The sequence below is a fragment of the Molothrus aeneus genome, unplaced genomic scaffold, assembly GCF_037042795.1.
Source record: "Molothrus aeneus isolate 106 unplaced genomic scaffold, BPBGC_Maene_1.0 scaffold_214, whole genome shotgun sequence".
NCBI classification, from domain to species: Eukaryota; Metazoa; Chordata; class Aves; order Passeriformes; family Icteridae; genus Molothrus; species Molothrus aeneus.
The window spans coordinates 143,602-158,995 of record NW_027098878.1 but is presented as its reverse complement, the minus strand read 5'-3'; positions in this window follow the sequence as shown (position 1 = coordinate 158,995).

The following is a 15,394-nucleotide window of genomic DNA, read 5'->3' as shown; positions in this document are numbered from 1 at the left end:
CAGAAAAATTCAAAATTTAGGAATTTCACCCCTGAATAAATCCCAAATTTCAGGGATTCTCCCCTCCAATTTTTTAGGATTTTTTTCCTTCCAAATTTGGGGATTTTCTTTCCCCCTAAATTTTGGGATTTCCCCCAATTTTTGGGATTTTTCCCTCCAAATTTTAGGATTTCCCCCCTCATTTTTGGGTTTCCCTCCCTCCAATTTTTTTTGTTATTTTTCCACCCAATTTTGAGTCTTTTCCCCGCCCAATTTTTGGGAATTTTCTCCCAAAATTTCTGGGATTTTCCCCCAATTTTGAGACTTTTTTCCCCCCAATTTTTGGGAATTTTCTCCCAAAATTTCTGGGATTTTTCCCTTCAAATTTTAGGATTTCCCCCCCCTCCAATTTTTTTTATTTTTCCACCCAATTTTGAGACATTTTCCCCCCAATTTTTGGGAATTTTCTCCCAAAATTTCTGGGATTTTCCCCCAATTTTGAGACTTTTTCCCCCTAATTTTTGGGAATTTTCTCCCAAAATTTCTGGGATTTTCCCCCAATTTTGGGCTTCCGCCCCACTTTTTGGGATTTTCCCCCCCTCCCCCTCAGTTTTTTAGGATTTTCCCCAATTTTTTGGAATTTCCCCCATTTGTAAATTTTGTACAGCCGAAAACTCTTCCAAATGCCCTAAAAATTCCCCAAAATTCCTTTGGAAATTGCCCAAAATCCCCTCAAATTCCCCCAAATCGCCCCCCCCGGGGGCTGTCAGCGCTGCCTTATCACCGTGTGATAATCGGGGAGCCCCAAAATTCCCCAAATTCCCCCCAAAAATCCCCGGGATTGCCCGAAATTCCCCTTTTTTTTCACGGAATTTTTTTCTTGGATATTTATTTGGGGTTTTTTGGGGGGATTTTGGGGTGGGGGAGGGGCGGCAATAAAAGATTTTGGCAAAAAAACTGCGGTGGCCACAAGGGGGGGAGGGGACAAAAATGGGAAAAAATTGGGGGAAAGGCACCAAAATGGGACTAAAAGGGACTTAAATGGGGCAAAAAGGGACAAAAATGGCACTAAAAGGGACATTTCCAGTGTCACCACCCCCCCATTGTCCCCAATTCCCCCTGAATTGTCCCTGAATCCCCCAAATTGTCCCCAAATTCCTTTGATTTGTCCCCAAATCCCCTCCATTGTCCCCAAATTGTCCCCAAATGCCCCCATTGTCCCCAATTAAAAAATTTAAAAAATAAAATAAATGCTTTAAAAATAGAAAAATTAAAAATAAAAATTAAATTAAAAATAAAATGAAAAAAATGAAAAAAATAAGTGCTTTAAAAATAGAAAAATTAAAAATAAAAAATAAATTGAAAATCAAATTTAAAAAAGAAAATAAATGCTTTGAAAATAGAAAAATTAAAAATAAATAAAAAAATTTAAAAACCCAAAATAAATGCTTTAGAAATAGAAAAATAAAAAATAAAAATTAAATTAATAAATAAAATGAAAAAAATAAAATGCTTTAAAAATAGAAAAATTAAAAAGAAAAATTAAATTTAAAAAAATTAAAATAAATGCTTTAAAAAAAGAAAAATTAAAAATACAAATTAAATAAAAAATAAAATTTTAAAAATAAAATAAGTGCTTTAAAAATAGAAAAATTAAATATAAATAAAAAATAAAATTATGAATTAACATAAATGCTTTAAAAATAGAAAAATTAAAAAAAAATAAATAAAAAATGAAAAAATAAAATGCTTTAAAAATAGAAAAAATAAAAATAAATAAAAAATAAAATTTAAAAAAATAAAATAAAAAGCTTTTAAAATAGAAAACTTAAAAATAAAAATCAAATAAAAAGTAAAAAAATATAATAAAAAGCTTTAAAAATAGAAGAATTAAAAATAAAAATTGAATAAAAAATAAAACTAAAAAAATACAATAATTGCTTTAAAAATAGAAAAAAATAAAAATAAAATTAAAAATAAAATAAAAAATAAAAAGCTTTAAAAATTGAAAAATAAAAAAAATCTAAAAAAAATCTAAAATAAACGCTTTAAAAATAGAAGAATTAAAAATAAAAATTAATTTAAAAATTAAAAAATGAGATAAAAAGCTTTAAAAATAAAAAAATTACAAATAAAAATAAAATAAAAACCAAAATAAATGCTTTAAAAAATTGTCAAATTAAAAAGAAAAATGAAAGAAAAATGAAATAAAATTAAAATAATAACATAAAAAGCTTTAAAATAGAAAAATCAAAAATAAAATTGAAAAAATGAAAAAAATTCAATTAAATAAAAATTAATAAAAAACAAAATAAAAACCGTAAAGTGCCGTAAAATACCGGAAAAGTTCCATAAAAAGTAGTGCCGAAATGCGCGGATGTCGCAAAAGGCGCCGTAAAGCGCGGATGTCGTAAATGGGCCGTAAATCGCGACTGTCGTAAAAGGGGCCGTAAAGCGCGGATGTCGCAAAAGGGGCCGTAAAGTGCGACTGTCGTAAAAGGGGCCGTAAAGTGCGGATATCGCAAAAGGTGCCGTAAAGCGCGGGTGTCGTAAAAGGCGCCGTAAAGCGCGACTGTCGTAAAAGGCGCCGTAAAGCAGAACTGTCGTAAAAGGTGCCGTAAAACGCGGATGTCGTAAAAGGGGCCGTAAAGCGCGACTGCCGTAAAAGGTGCCGTAAAGCGCGACTGTCGTAAAACGTGACTGCCTTAAAAAGGGTCGTAATACGCGACTGTCGCAAAAGGGGCCCTAAAGCGCGACTGTCGCAAAACTGCCGTTCAGCCATTTAAACCAGAAACTCTGGACACGTTTTTAAAGCTCTTTATTCGTATCTCGTGCCGGGCCATGGCTGCCGCGGGGCCGGTCCCAGCCCGCCGGGCGCCGCTCGAGCTCCGTTTGCCGCACGGGGGTGCCCGCAGCAGCCGCCCCGCCGAGCTCCGCCCCCGCCGCGACTCCGCCCCTTCCCGCCGCGAGTCTCCAGCGGGCCACGCCCCCACCTGCCCGTCCGACCCCACGGTACCCGCGGCGCTGCTCGCCCCTTTCCGCTCCGCCCCCCGGCCCCGCCCACCGCTCCCGCCATCCCCGCCTTTGCCGTCCCGTCGGTCCCGGCTGCCGCGGCTACCGCGGGCCCCGCCCCTCAACTCCGCTTTTACGGCCCCGCCCACCGGCGGCACCGCGGCCCCGCCCCCTCCTGCCGCCGCTTCCCCCCCCCCCCGTTACCCGCGACTGCGGCCGCCCCCCCACGTCCCCCTCGCCCCCTTTGCCGACCCAGCGGGGCCGGTGCTGGCCCGAGTCCCGTCGCTGCTGCTGCGTCTTTGCCGTTCCCTGCCGCTCCCGGCTCTGCGGTGCCGAGCGCGCCCGGCGCGGCCGCGCCGCGTCCCCAGCGCCCCCTGTGCGCGTTGCCGCCCCCCAACCCCGGCGTTCCGAGCCGCCCACGGGCCCCGCGGCAGGGCAGACGCCCATGTTTAATCCCGTCCCTGCCGCCGTTTCAGCGCCATCCCCCGGTCCCGGCACGGCACCGCTTGCGCCGGGACCGGAGCGCCCCAGCCCGCCGAGCCCCCCCGTGCCGGCGCCGCGGCGTCCGCACCGGTGGCTGCGGCTTTTGCCGCGCCTGCCGCGCCGCCCCTGCCCGCCGGGCCAGCCGCCACCCCAGCCCGCGGCAGCCTCCCGCCGCCTCCCCGCCGCTCCTCCCGCCTCCCGCCACCCCCCCGGGATCATCCCCCGCTGACGGGGCCGCCCCGCCGCCGCCCGCGGTCGCTTTTCCGCTCCTGCCGATGCCGCTCCACGGCGGGCCGAGCCGCGCCTTCCCCAGCGCGGCCCCCCGCTTCAGAGCTGCTGCATGGCGCGGCTCCGCCGCCTCCTGCGACCACAGCCGTGCCGGCGTTGCCTTCCCGTATCCCGTTTCTGCGGCTCCGCCACCTCCCGCGCCCGCCCGCCATGTTGGCTCCCTCACGCTGCCCTAGTGCAGCACACCACGCATGCGCAGTTGCTACAACCGCCGCACCAGCGATATCACTCCGCGCCGCTTCATCCAAACACAGCGCCGCTTTCGGGATCAGCCGCGCGCATGCGCAGTTTTATCTGCACGGCCCCGCCGCCACCCCGCCGCTGCTTTCCCGCAGCTTTGGTGCCGCCCGGTCCCGGTTCCGAGCCGCTTCCGCCGCTGTCCGGCCACAGCCGGCATCCCCGTGCCCGGGCACGCCGCTTCCGCCGCCACCGCGTCTATACACGGCAGCACAGCAAGGGAAAACTGCAGCGACTCGCGTGTATCCTTCCGCGTTTCTGCCGCTGCCAGAGCTTGATGCGGCACGGCCGCATCACCGAGAGATCCCTCCGCAGGGGTTAGCGCTGCACACCCGATCCCTGGTATCCCTCCGCGTTTTCGCCTTCTGCGCTCCCGGCACCGAGAGTGGGACTATTTTGTGTCACGATTATCATAATTAAATTATTATAAATTTATCTTTATTTATTAATTCAGCTGGAATATGACAGCTGAATTAATAAATCCAGGACAGACAGATCGATTCCCGTGTTTGAGTGGAATTTATGCATCACTAATGAGGTCTATGAATATGCAACAGGTTATTACTTTAAAGGGTTAATCCTCTGTTACCGTGGGTTCTTTTTTCGGGCTCGTCCTGCCCAGAAAAAGGTACCCGGACTGTCCGTAACTCTTTGTATTGATGATTCCCATTTTGGGGGGTTTGTCCCTTTTTTGGGGGCTTTCCCCGCTTTTTGGGGAGCGGGGGGGGTGTGTCTCAATTTTGGGGGGGATTTTCCCATTTTTGGGGGGGATTATTCTCAGTTTTATGGGGATTATTCCCGTTTTTGGGGGGGTTTCCACGGGGACAGGGGGGATTTGGGGACAAAGGGACAGGGGGGATTTGGGAATTTTTTTGCCCCCAATTTTTGGGAATTTTCTCCCAAAATTTCTGGGATTCTTTCCCCAATTTTTGGGCTTCTCCCCCAGTTTTTGGGATTTTCCTCCGCCCCCCCCAATTTTTGGAATTTCCCCCTTCCCCCTCAGTTTTTTAGGATTTTTCCCCAATTTTAGGATTTCTCCCCAATTTTTTGGAATTTCCCCCCTTTGTAAATTTTGTACAGCCGAAAACTCTTCCAAATGCCTTAAAAATTCCCCAAAATTCCTTTGGAAATTCCCCAAAATCCCCTCAAATTCCCCCAAATCGCCCCCCCGGGGGCTGTCAGCGCTGCCTTATCACCGTGTGATAATCGGGGAGCCCCAAAATTCCCCAAATTCCCCCCAAAAATCCCCGGGATTGCCCGAAATTCCCCCTTTTTTTCACGGAATTTTTTCTTGGATATTTATTTGGGGTTTTTGGGGGGGATTTTGGGGTGGGGGAAGGGCAGCAATAAAAGATTTTGGCAAAAAAACTGCGGTGGCCACAAGGGGGGGAGGGGACAAAAATGGGACAAAAATGGGGGGAAAAGGCACCAAAATGGGACTAAAAGGGACTTAAATGGGGCAAAAAGGGACAAAAATGGCACTAAAAGGGACATTTCCAGTGTCACCACCCCCCCATTGTCCCCAATTCCCCCTGAATTGTCCCTGAATCCCCCAAATTGTCCCCAAATTCCTTTGATTTGTCCCCAGATCCCCTCCATTGACCCCGAATTGTCCCCAAATTCCCCTGAATTTTCCCCAATTCCCCCAAATTGTCCCCAAATCTCTTCTCAGTGTCCCCAAATGCCCCAAATTGTCCCCAAATTGTCCCCAGTGTCCCCACGTTCCCCTGAATTGTCCCCAAATCCCCTCCACTGACCCCAAAATTGTCCTCAAATTCCTACAAGTTGTCCCCAAATCCCTCCCATTGTCCCCAAATTGTCCCCAAATCTCCCAAATTGTCCCCAAATCCCCCCCATTGTCCCCAAATCCCCCCCATTGTCACCTCCTGTCGCTGCTGGGGACCCCCCCCGTGGGCTGGGGACACTGGGGGGTGGCACTGAGGGGCACAGGGGACATTGGGGGACACTTGGGGACATTGGGGGACACTTGGGGACATTGGGGGGGTGCACAGGGAGGTGGCACTGGAGTCTTGGGGGACACTGGAGGAGCCACTTGGGGACATTGGAGGGGCACGGGTGGGGGACAAGAACGGGGTTGGGGACACCATGGGGACACCATGGGGACAGGGACTGGGACAGGGACACCATGGGGACAAGAACGGGGTTGGGGACACCAATGGGGACAGGACCTGGGACAGGGACACCAATGGGGACGGGGACACCATGGGGACACCAGGGGGACACCATGGGGACAGCGACTTCAATTGTGACAACCGGGATGGGGACAGGGACAGGATGGGGACAGGGACCAGGATGGGGACATGGTGGGGACAGGGACAGGATGGGGACACAGATGGGGACACAAACCAGGATGGGGACAGGGACGTAAACTGGGATGGGGACAAGAACTGGGACATGATGGGGACAGGGACACAAAGTGGGACAGGGACACGATGGGGACACTGACTTCAATGGGGGACAGGAACTGGGACAGGAACTGGAACGGGAACAGGGACCAAGATGGGGACAGGGACCAAGATGGGGAGAGGGATGTGATGGTGACATGGACTGGACTGGTGACATGGACTGGAATTGGGGACACGAACTGGAACAGGGACTGGAATTGGGGACAAAAACCAGGATGGGGACATGGACTGGAATTGGGGACAGGAACTGGGACAGGGACACGATGGGGACACGAACTGGGATGGGGACAACACCCTGGAGGGGACACCAGGCTGTCCCCAAGCTGACACCAGGCTGTCCCCTGGCTGTCCCCATTGTCCCCAAGCTGTCCCCAGGCTGTCCCCAGGCTGTCCCCATTGTCCCCAGGCTGTCCCCAAGCTGTCCCCGTTGTCACCGGGCTGTCCCCAGGCTGTCACACACCGGCCCCGGGCTGTCCCCCGGCTGTCCCCAGGCTGTCCCCATTGTCCCCAAGCTGTCCCCAAGCTGTCCCCAGGCTGTCCCCAGGCTGTCCCCATTGTCCCCAGGCTGTCCCTGGGCTGTCCCCAGGCTGTCCCCAAGCTGTCCCCAGGCTGTCCCCATTGTCCCCAGGCTGTCACACGCCGGCCCCGGGCCGCGCATGCGCAGCCAGCAGCAGCCGCAGGGGCGTGGCCGCGCTGTCGCCGTCGCTGTCGCTGTCGCTGCCCCGGTCCGGCCGCACCATCCGGTCGTGCTGGAGGCTGAAACGGCGCGCGCGCCGGCTGCGGGACCAGTATAAACCAGTATAGACCAGTATAGACCAGTATAGACCAGTATAAACCAGTATGGACCGGTATGGGCCAGTATAAACCTATATAGACCAGTATAAACCAGTACATCCGGTCGTGCTGGAGGCTGAAACGGCGTGCGCGCCGGCTGCGGGACCAGTATAAACCAGTATAGACCAGTATAGACCAGTATGGACCGGTATGGACCAGTATAAACCAGTACATCCGATTGTGCTGGAGGCTGAAACGGCGTGCGTGCCGTGCCAGCTGCGAGACCAGTATAAACCAGTATAAACCAGTATGGACCAGTATAGACCAGTATGGACCAGTATGGACCAGTATAAACCAGTACGGACCGGTATAAACCTATATAGACCAGTATGGACCAGTATGGACAGGTATAAACCAGTATGAACCAGTATAAACCAGTCCAAACCAGTACGTACCAATATAAACCAGCACAAACCAGTCCAAACCCCTCCAAACCAGTATAAACCAGTCCCAACCAGTCCAAACCAGTCCCAACCAGTCCGAACCAGTCCCAACCAGTCCAAACCAGTCCGAACCAGTCCCAACCAGTACGAACCAGTAGGGCCGGCGCTCCTCGGGGCTGAGGCTGCGCCAGAGCTGGGCCAGGTCCCGCGTGGCCGCCGTGGAGGTGAGGCCGGGGATGGCGCTGTCACCTCAGTGTCACCTCAGTGCCACCAAAGTGCCACCTCAGTGCCACCAAAGTGCCACCGAAGTGCCACCGAAGTGCCACCTCAGTGCCACCAAAGTGTCACCTCAGTGTCACCTCAGTGCCACCAAAGTGCCACCAAAGTGTCACCAAAGTGCCACCTCAGTGCCACCAAAGCGCCACCAAAGTGTCACCTCAGTGTCACCAAAGTGCCACCAAAGTGACACCGAAGTGCCACCAAAGTGTCACCTCAGTGTCACCTCAGTGTCACCAAAGCGCCACCAAAGTGTCACCTCAGTGTCACCAAAGTGTCACCTCAGTGTCACCAAAGTGCCACCAACCATCCCCACCTTGTGTCCCCTCCCCAGGGCCCTCAGGTGTCCCCAAGGTCCCCCCCTCCACTGTCCCTCTGTCCCCACCTCCTCATTGTCCCTTTGTCCCCAGGTGTCCCCAATGTCCCCAACATCCCCAAGAGTCCCCCGGTGTCCCCGGTGTCCCCAAAGCCCCCGATGTCCCCAATGTCCCCAATATCTCATTGTCCCCAACATCCCCAACATCCCCAGGATGTCCCCAATGTCCCCACATCCCCCCCAACGTCCCCATAGCCCCCCTTTCCCCAGAGGTCCCCAATGTCCCCAATGCCCCAAATATCCTCAACACCCCCAGTGTCCCCAGTGTCCCCAGGATGTCCCCATACCCCCCACGTCCCAATTGTCCCCCCCAATGTCCCCAATGTCCCCAGGTGTCACCTCATGTACTCGCGCCGGTTCACGCGGCAGAACATGATGAAGCCGTTGACGCACTTGCGCTTGCGGGGACGTCCCTGTCCCTGTCCCTGTCCCTGTCCCTGTCCCTGTCCTTGTCCCTGTCCCTGTCCCTGTCTTTGTCCCTGTCCTTGTCCCTGTCCCTGTCCCTGTCCTTGTCTTTGTCCCTGTCCCTGTCCCTGTCCCTGTCCTTGTCCCTGTCCCTGTCCTTGTCTTTGTCCCTGTCCTTGTCCCTGTCCTTGTCTTTGTCCCTGTCCCTGTCCTTGTCCCTGTCCCTGTCCCTGTCCTTGTCCCTGTCCCTGTCCCTGTCCTTGTCTTTGTCCCTGTCCCTGTCCCTGTCCCTGTCCCTGTCCCCGGCCGCGGGTCCCCCCCCGGGTCCCATCAGGGCCACCGGAGGCCACCGGGTCCTGTGGGGTCAGGGGACAGAGAGGTGGCACCAGGGTGGCATCGGAGAGAGGGGGAGGGTGACAATGGGGTGACAATGGGGGTGACAATGGGGGTGACAATGGGGTGACAATGGGGGTGACAATGGGGGTGACAATGAGGGTGACAGGGTGACAATGGGGTGACAGTGAGGGTGACAATGGGGTGACAATGGGGGTGACAATGAGGGTGACAATGCGGGCAAGGAGGTGGCACCAGGGTGGCATCGGAGAGAGGGGGAGGGTGACAATGAGGGTGACAATGGGGTGACAATGAGGGTGACAATTGGGTGACAGTGAGGGTGACAATGGGGGTGACAGTGAGGGTGACAATGAGGGTGACAATGATGGTGACAATGGAGGTGACAGGGTGACAATGGGGGTGACAATGAGGGTGACAATGGGGGTGACAATGGGGGTGACAATGAGGGTGACAGGGTGACAATTGGGTGACAGTGAGTGTGACAATGGGGGTGACAATGGGGTGACAATGAGGGTGACAATGGGGGTGACAGGGTGACAATGGGGGTGACAATGGGGTGACAATGGGGGTGACAATGGGGGTGACAATGAGGGTGGTGACAATGGGGGTGGTGACAATGAGGGTGACAATGAGGGAGGTGACAATGAGGGTGACAATGAGGGAGGTGACAATGGGGAGGTGACACTGGAGAGGTGACAATGGGGAGGGGGAGGGGACCCACCTGGGGGCTGAGCTGCGCGTCCGGGAACAGCTCTGAGGGGAGGGGACACAAAGTGACACAAAAAACCCCCCGAAAATGCCACAAAAACCCCACCAAATTTCACCGAAATCCCCCCCAAAACACACACACACACACCAAAAAAAACCCCACTAAAAAAATCAAATTTTTCCCCAAATATTCCCCCCCAAAATTTCACCAAACCTCCCCCCAAAAAACCCAAATTTCTCCCAAAATCTCTCAAAAAAAAAACCCACAAAAAAACCCTGAAAAAGCCACAAATTTCATCAAAATCCCCCCAAAACCACAAAAAAAAAAAACCCCTAAAAAAATCAAATTTTCCCCCAAATATTCCTCCCAAAAAAATTTCACCAAACCTCCCCCAAAAAACCCAAATTTCTCCCAAATTCCTCCCCAAAATCCCTCAGAAAAAATCCCACAAAATAAACCCTGAAAAAGCCACAAATTTGATCAAAATCCTCCCAAAAATACACACAAAAAAAACCCTAAAAAATCAAATTTTCCCCCAAATATTCCCCCCCAAAATTTCACCAAACCTCCCCCCCAAAAAAACCAAATTTCTCCCAAATTCCTCCCCAAAATCCCTCGGAAAAAAATCCCACAAAATAAACCCTGAAAAAGCCACAAATTTGATCAAAATCCCCCCAAAAACACATTAAAAAAAAATCAAATTTTCCTCCAAATATTCCCCCCCAAAATTTCACCAAGCCTCCCCCAAAAAACCCAAACTTCTCCCAAATTCCTCCCCAAAATCCCCCCCACACACACAAAAAAAAAAAAAAAACCCTAAAAAAATCAAATTTTCCCCCAAATATTCCTCTCAAAAAAAATCCTAAAAAAACCCCAAAAAAACCCCAAAAACCCCCGAAATTTCGCCTCCCCCACCTCTGACGACGCCCTCGGGGGGCTCGGGGGGCTCGGGGGGGGTGAAGAGGGAGGGGCTGAGCCCCAGGACCCCCCCCCGGGGCTGGGGGGGGCTCAGGGGGGGCTCCCAGTCCGGCCCAGTTTGGCACAGCCAGGGACTGGTGTCCCCCTCGCCCTCCTCTTCCTCCTCCTCTTCCTCCTCTTCCTCCTCCCTGCGTGGGGACACCCCCAGATTATGCATAAAAAGGCAAAAAAAAAAACCAAAAAACCATAAAACCCATAAAACCCCAAAATTTCTACTCAAAACCACAAGAAAAGAAATCGAACTTTTTGATTTAAAAGCCCCGAAGAATAAATGCAAAGTTTCCCCCCAAAATTTCCCCTCAAAACAACTCCAAAATTTCACCTCAAAGCCCCCAAAATTTCACCTCAAAGCCCCCAAAATTTCCCCTCAAAGCCACCAAAATTTCCCCTCAAAGCCCTCAAAATTTCACCTCAAAACCCCCAAAATTTTCCCTTAAAATTTCACCTCAAAACCCCCAAAATTTCCCCTCAAAGCCACCAAAATTTTCCCTCAAAAGCTCCAAAATTTCCCCTCAGAACCTCCAAAATTTCCCCTCAAAATTTCCCCTCAGAAACCCCAAAATGTCCCCAAGTGTCCCCAAAATGTCCCCAAGTGTCCCCACCTGGGCTCGGTGTCCCCAAGGCTGGGGGGGGGCGGCTCCGAGGTGTCCCCAAAGGGGGAGAGGCCTGGGGGGGATTTTGGGGCGATTGAAGGAGATTTTGGGGCCTTTTGGGGTATTTGGGGATTGGGATAATTTGGGGAGGGGTCTGGGGGGGGTCTAGAGGGGATTTTGGGGGGGTTTAAAGGGGCATTGCAGGATTAGGGGGGGATCCCTAAATTGGGGAGGGGTCCCTGATTTGGGTTGGGGTCCCTGATTTGGGTTGGGGTTACCGATTTGGGTTGGGGTCCCCAATTTGGGGGGGGTCCCTGATTTGGGTTGGGTCCTGAATTTGGGTTGGGGTCCCTGATTTTGGGTTGGGGTTCCTGATCTGGGTTGGGGTCCCCAATTTGAGGAGGGGTCCCCAATTTGGGTTGGGGTCCCCGATTCGGGGGTGTCCCTGATTTGAGGAGGGGTCCCCGATTTGGGTTGGGGTCCCCGATTTGAGGAGGGGTCCCCAGTTTGGGATGGGGTCCCTAAATTGACAAGGGGTCCCCGATTTGGGTCAGGCTCCCCAATTTGGGTTGGGGTCCCTAATTTGGGTTGGGGTCCCCAATTTGAGGAGGGGTGCCTAATTTGGGTTGGGGTCCCTAATTTGAGGACGGGTCCCTGATTTGGGTTGGGATCCCCGATTTGGGTCGGGGTCCCCGATTTGGGGAGGGGTCCCCGATTTGGGGAGGGGTCCCCAATTACAGGAGGGGTCCCCAATTTGGGTTGGGGTCCCTAAATTGACAAGGGGTCCCCGATTTGGGTTGGGGTCCCTGATTTTGGGGGGGGGGGGTCCCTGATTTGGGTTGGGGTCCCCAATTTGGGGAGGGGTCCCCAATTTGGGTTGGGGTCCCCAATTTGGGTTGGGGTCCCTAATTTGGGGAGGGGTTCCCAATTTGGGTTGGGGTCCCTAATTTGGGGAGGGGTTCCCAATTTGGGTTGGGGTCCCTGATTCTGGGGGGGGGTCCCCGATTTGGGTTGGGGTCCCTGATTTGGGTCGGGGTCCCCGATTTGGGTTGGGGTCCATGATTTTGGGGGGGGGGTCCCTGATTTGGGTTGGGGTCCCCAATTTGGGTTGGGGTCCCCGATTTGGGGAGGGGGTTCCCAATTTGGGTTGGGGTCCCCGTCCTCACCGGCCGCCGCCCGCGCCGCCCGCACGCGCTCCTGCAGGAACTCCAGGTAACCCAGGACGTTCTGCAGCACCTGCACCTGCCCGGGCACAGCGCTGACACCTGTCCCCAGTGCCACCTGTCCCCAATGTCACCTGTCCCCAATGTCACCTGTCCCCAGTGCCACCTGTCCCTGCTGACACCTGTCCCCAGTGTCACCTGTCCCCAATGTCACCTGTCCCCGGTGCCACCTGTCCCCAATGTCACCTGTCCCCAGTGCCACCTGTCCCCAATGTCACCTGTCCCCAATGTCACCTGTCCCCAGTGCCACCTGTCCCCAGTGCCACCTGTCCCTGCTGACACCTGTCCCCAGTGTCACCTGTCCCCAATGTCACCTGTCCCCAGTGCCACCTGTCCCTGCTGACACCTGTCCCCAGTGTCACCTGTCCCCAGTGTCACCTGTCCGCGGTGTCACCTGTCCCCAGTGTCACCTGTCCCCGGTGTCACCTGTCTGCGGTGTCACCTGTCCCCAGTGCCACCTGTCCCTGCTGTCACCTGTCCCCGGTGTCACCTGTCCCTGCTGTCACCTGTCCCCAGTGTCACCTGTCCGCGGTGTCACCTGTCCCCAGTGCCACCTGTCCCTGCTGACACCTGTCCCCAGTGTCACCTGTCCGCGGTGTTACCTGTCCCCAGTGCCACCTGTCCCCGGTGCCACCTGTCCCCAGTGTCACCTGTCCCCAATGTCACCTTGGCAAAGTGTCACCTGTCCCCGGTGCCACCTGTCCTCGGTGCCACCTGTCCCCAATGTCACCTGTCCCCAGTGTCACCTGTCCCTGCTGACACCTGTCCCCGGTGTCACCTGTCCCCAGTGCCACCTGTCCCCGGTGCCACCTGTCCCCAGTGTCACCTGTCCCCAATGTCACCTTGGCAAAGTGTCACCTGTCCCCGGTGCCACCTGTCCCCGGTGCCACCTGTCCCCGCTGTCATCTATTCCTGGTGTCACCTGTCCCCATCTCCCCCCAGGGTCCCCCAGTGTCCCCTCAATGTCCCCCCAGTGTCCCCTCAATGTCCCTTCAATGTCCCCCCAGTGTCCCCTCAATGTCCCCCCCATGTCCCCTCAATGTCCCCCTCGTGTCCTGCCAGTGTCTCCTCAATACCCCCCCCATGTCCCCTCAATGTCCCCTCAATGTCCCCCCCATGTCCCCTCTGTGTCCCCCCCCGGGTACCTCGGAGCGCGCCCCTCCCCCGCCGCGGGGCCATGGCACCATCTGGGCCAACTCGGGGAGCAGCGAGCGCCAGTCCCGGGGGGACCTGGGGACAGCGGGGACACCGAGGGGACACTGAGGGGACACTGGGGACATCGGGGACAGTGGGGACATCGGGGACATCGGGGACATCGGGGATGATGGGGACATTGGGGGGATTGGGGACAGTGGGGACAATGGGGGGATTGGGGACACTGAGGGGACAGCGGGGACAATGGGGACACTGAGGGGACATTGGGGACATTGGGGGGATTGGGGACATTGGGAGCATTGGGGACAGTGGGGACACTGAGGGGACATTGGGGACAACGGGGGGATTGGGGGCATTTGGGGACATTGGGGCATTGGGGGGATTGGGGACATTGGGGACATTGGGGACATTGGGGACATTGGGGGCATTTGGGGGCATTGGGGCATTGGGGGGATGGGGGACACTGGGGGGGTGATGGGGACATTGGGGACATTGGGGTGTCCCAGGTGTGTCCCCCCCTCACCGGTGCCACTCTCCGGGGCTGCCGCAGGTCGGGGGCTCCATCCTGGGGGGGGTCCCGACCCTTTTTGGGAGGGTCCTGACCCTTTTTGGGAGGGTCCTGACCCTTTTTGGGGGGTCCTGACCCTTTTTGGGGGTCCCGACCCTTTTTGAGGAGGGGTCCCGAACCTGCAATGAAATCCGAGACCCCGCAGATCCCAACCCCAGTTGTGGGGAGGGGTCCCAATTTTGAGGTGGGGGGGTCTCAGTTTTGGGGTGGGGTCCCAGTTTTAGGATGGGGGGTCCCAGTTCTGGGGAGGGGTCCCAGTTTTGGGGTGGGGTCTCAATTTTGGGGTGGGGTCCCCATTTTGGGGCCATTCCCAGGCCCTGGAATTGGGGCGGTCCCAGGCCTTGGGGGCTTTTTGGGGACGCAGATTTTGGGGTGGGGGGTCCCAATTTTGGGGTGCGGACCCAATTTAGGGTGGGGGTCCTAATTTTGAGGAGGGGGGTCCCAAATTTTGGGGAGGGGGTCTCAATTTTGGGGGGTCCCAGGACTTCCTCCCCTCCCCCCCCCCTTCGCACCTCGCTGCCTCCGGCTCGCGCGGGGGGGCGTGGCCAGAGGAAGAGGCTGCGCTGATTGGACGAGGCTTCAAACGGGGCGTGGCTTGGGCCGTACCATGTTCGGGGAGAGCAGGGGGGGGGATACAGGGGATCTCGGTATTTTGGGGGGGGGTTTTGTGGGGGGTCCCGATATTTTGGGGTGGTCCCGGTATTTGGGAGGGGTCTCAGGGTCTATGGGTGGGATTTTGGGGTGGGGTCCCGATATTTGGGAGGGGGCCTCAGGGGATATGGGAAGGTTTTTTTGGGGGGGTCCCGATATTTTGGGGGGGGTCTCAGGGTCTGTGGGGAGATTTTTGGGGGTCGTCCCGATACTTTTGGGGGGTCTCGGCATTTTGGGGGGGGTCTCAGGGGACATGGGAAGTGTTTTGGGTGGTCTCGGTATTTTTTGGGGGGGCTCTCATGGATATGGGAGGGTTTTTGGGGGTGGTTCCGCTATTTTGGAGTCTGTGGGATTGGTTTATTTTTTTGGGGGGGGGAGTTGTTCCCTGATATTTTGGGGTTCCCCCCCTTCCCCACGTCGATCCCGCGCTCTCTCTCCCTCTCCCCCCCGTGACGTGAAGGAAG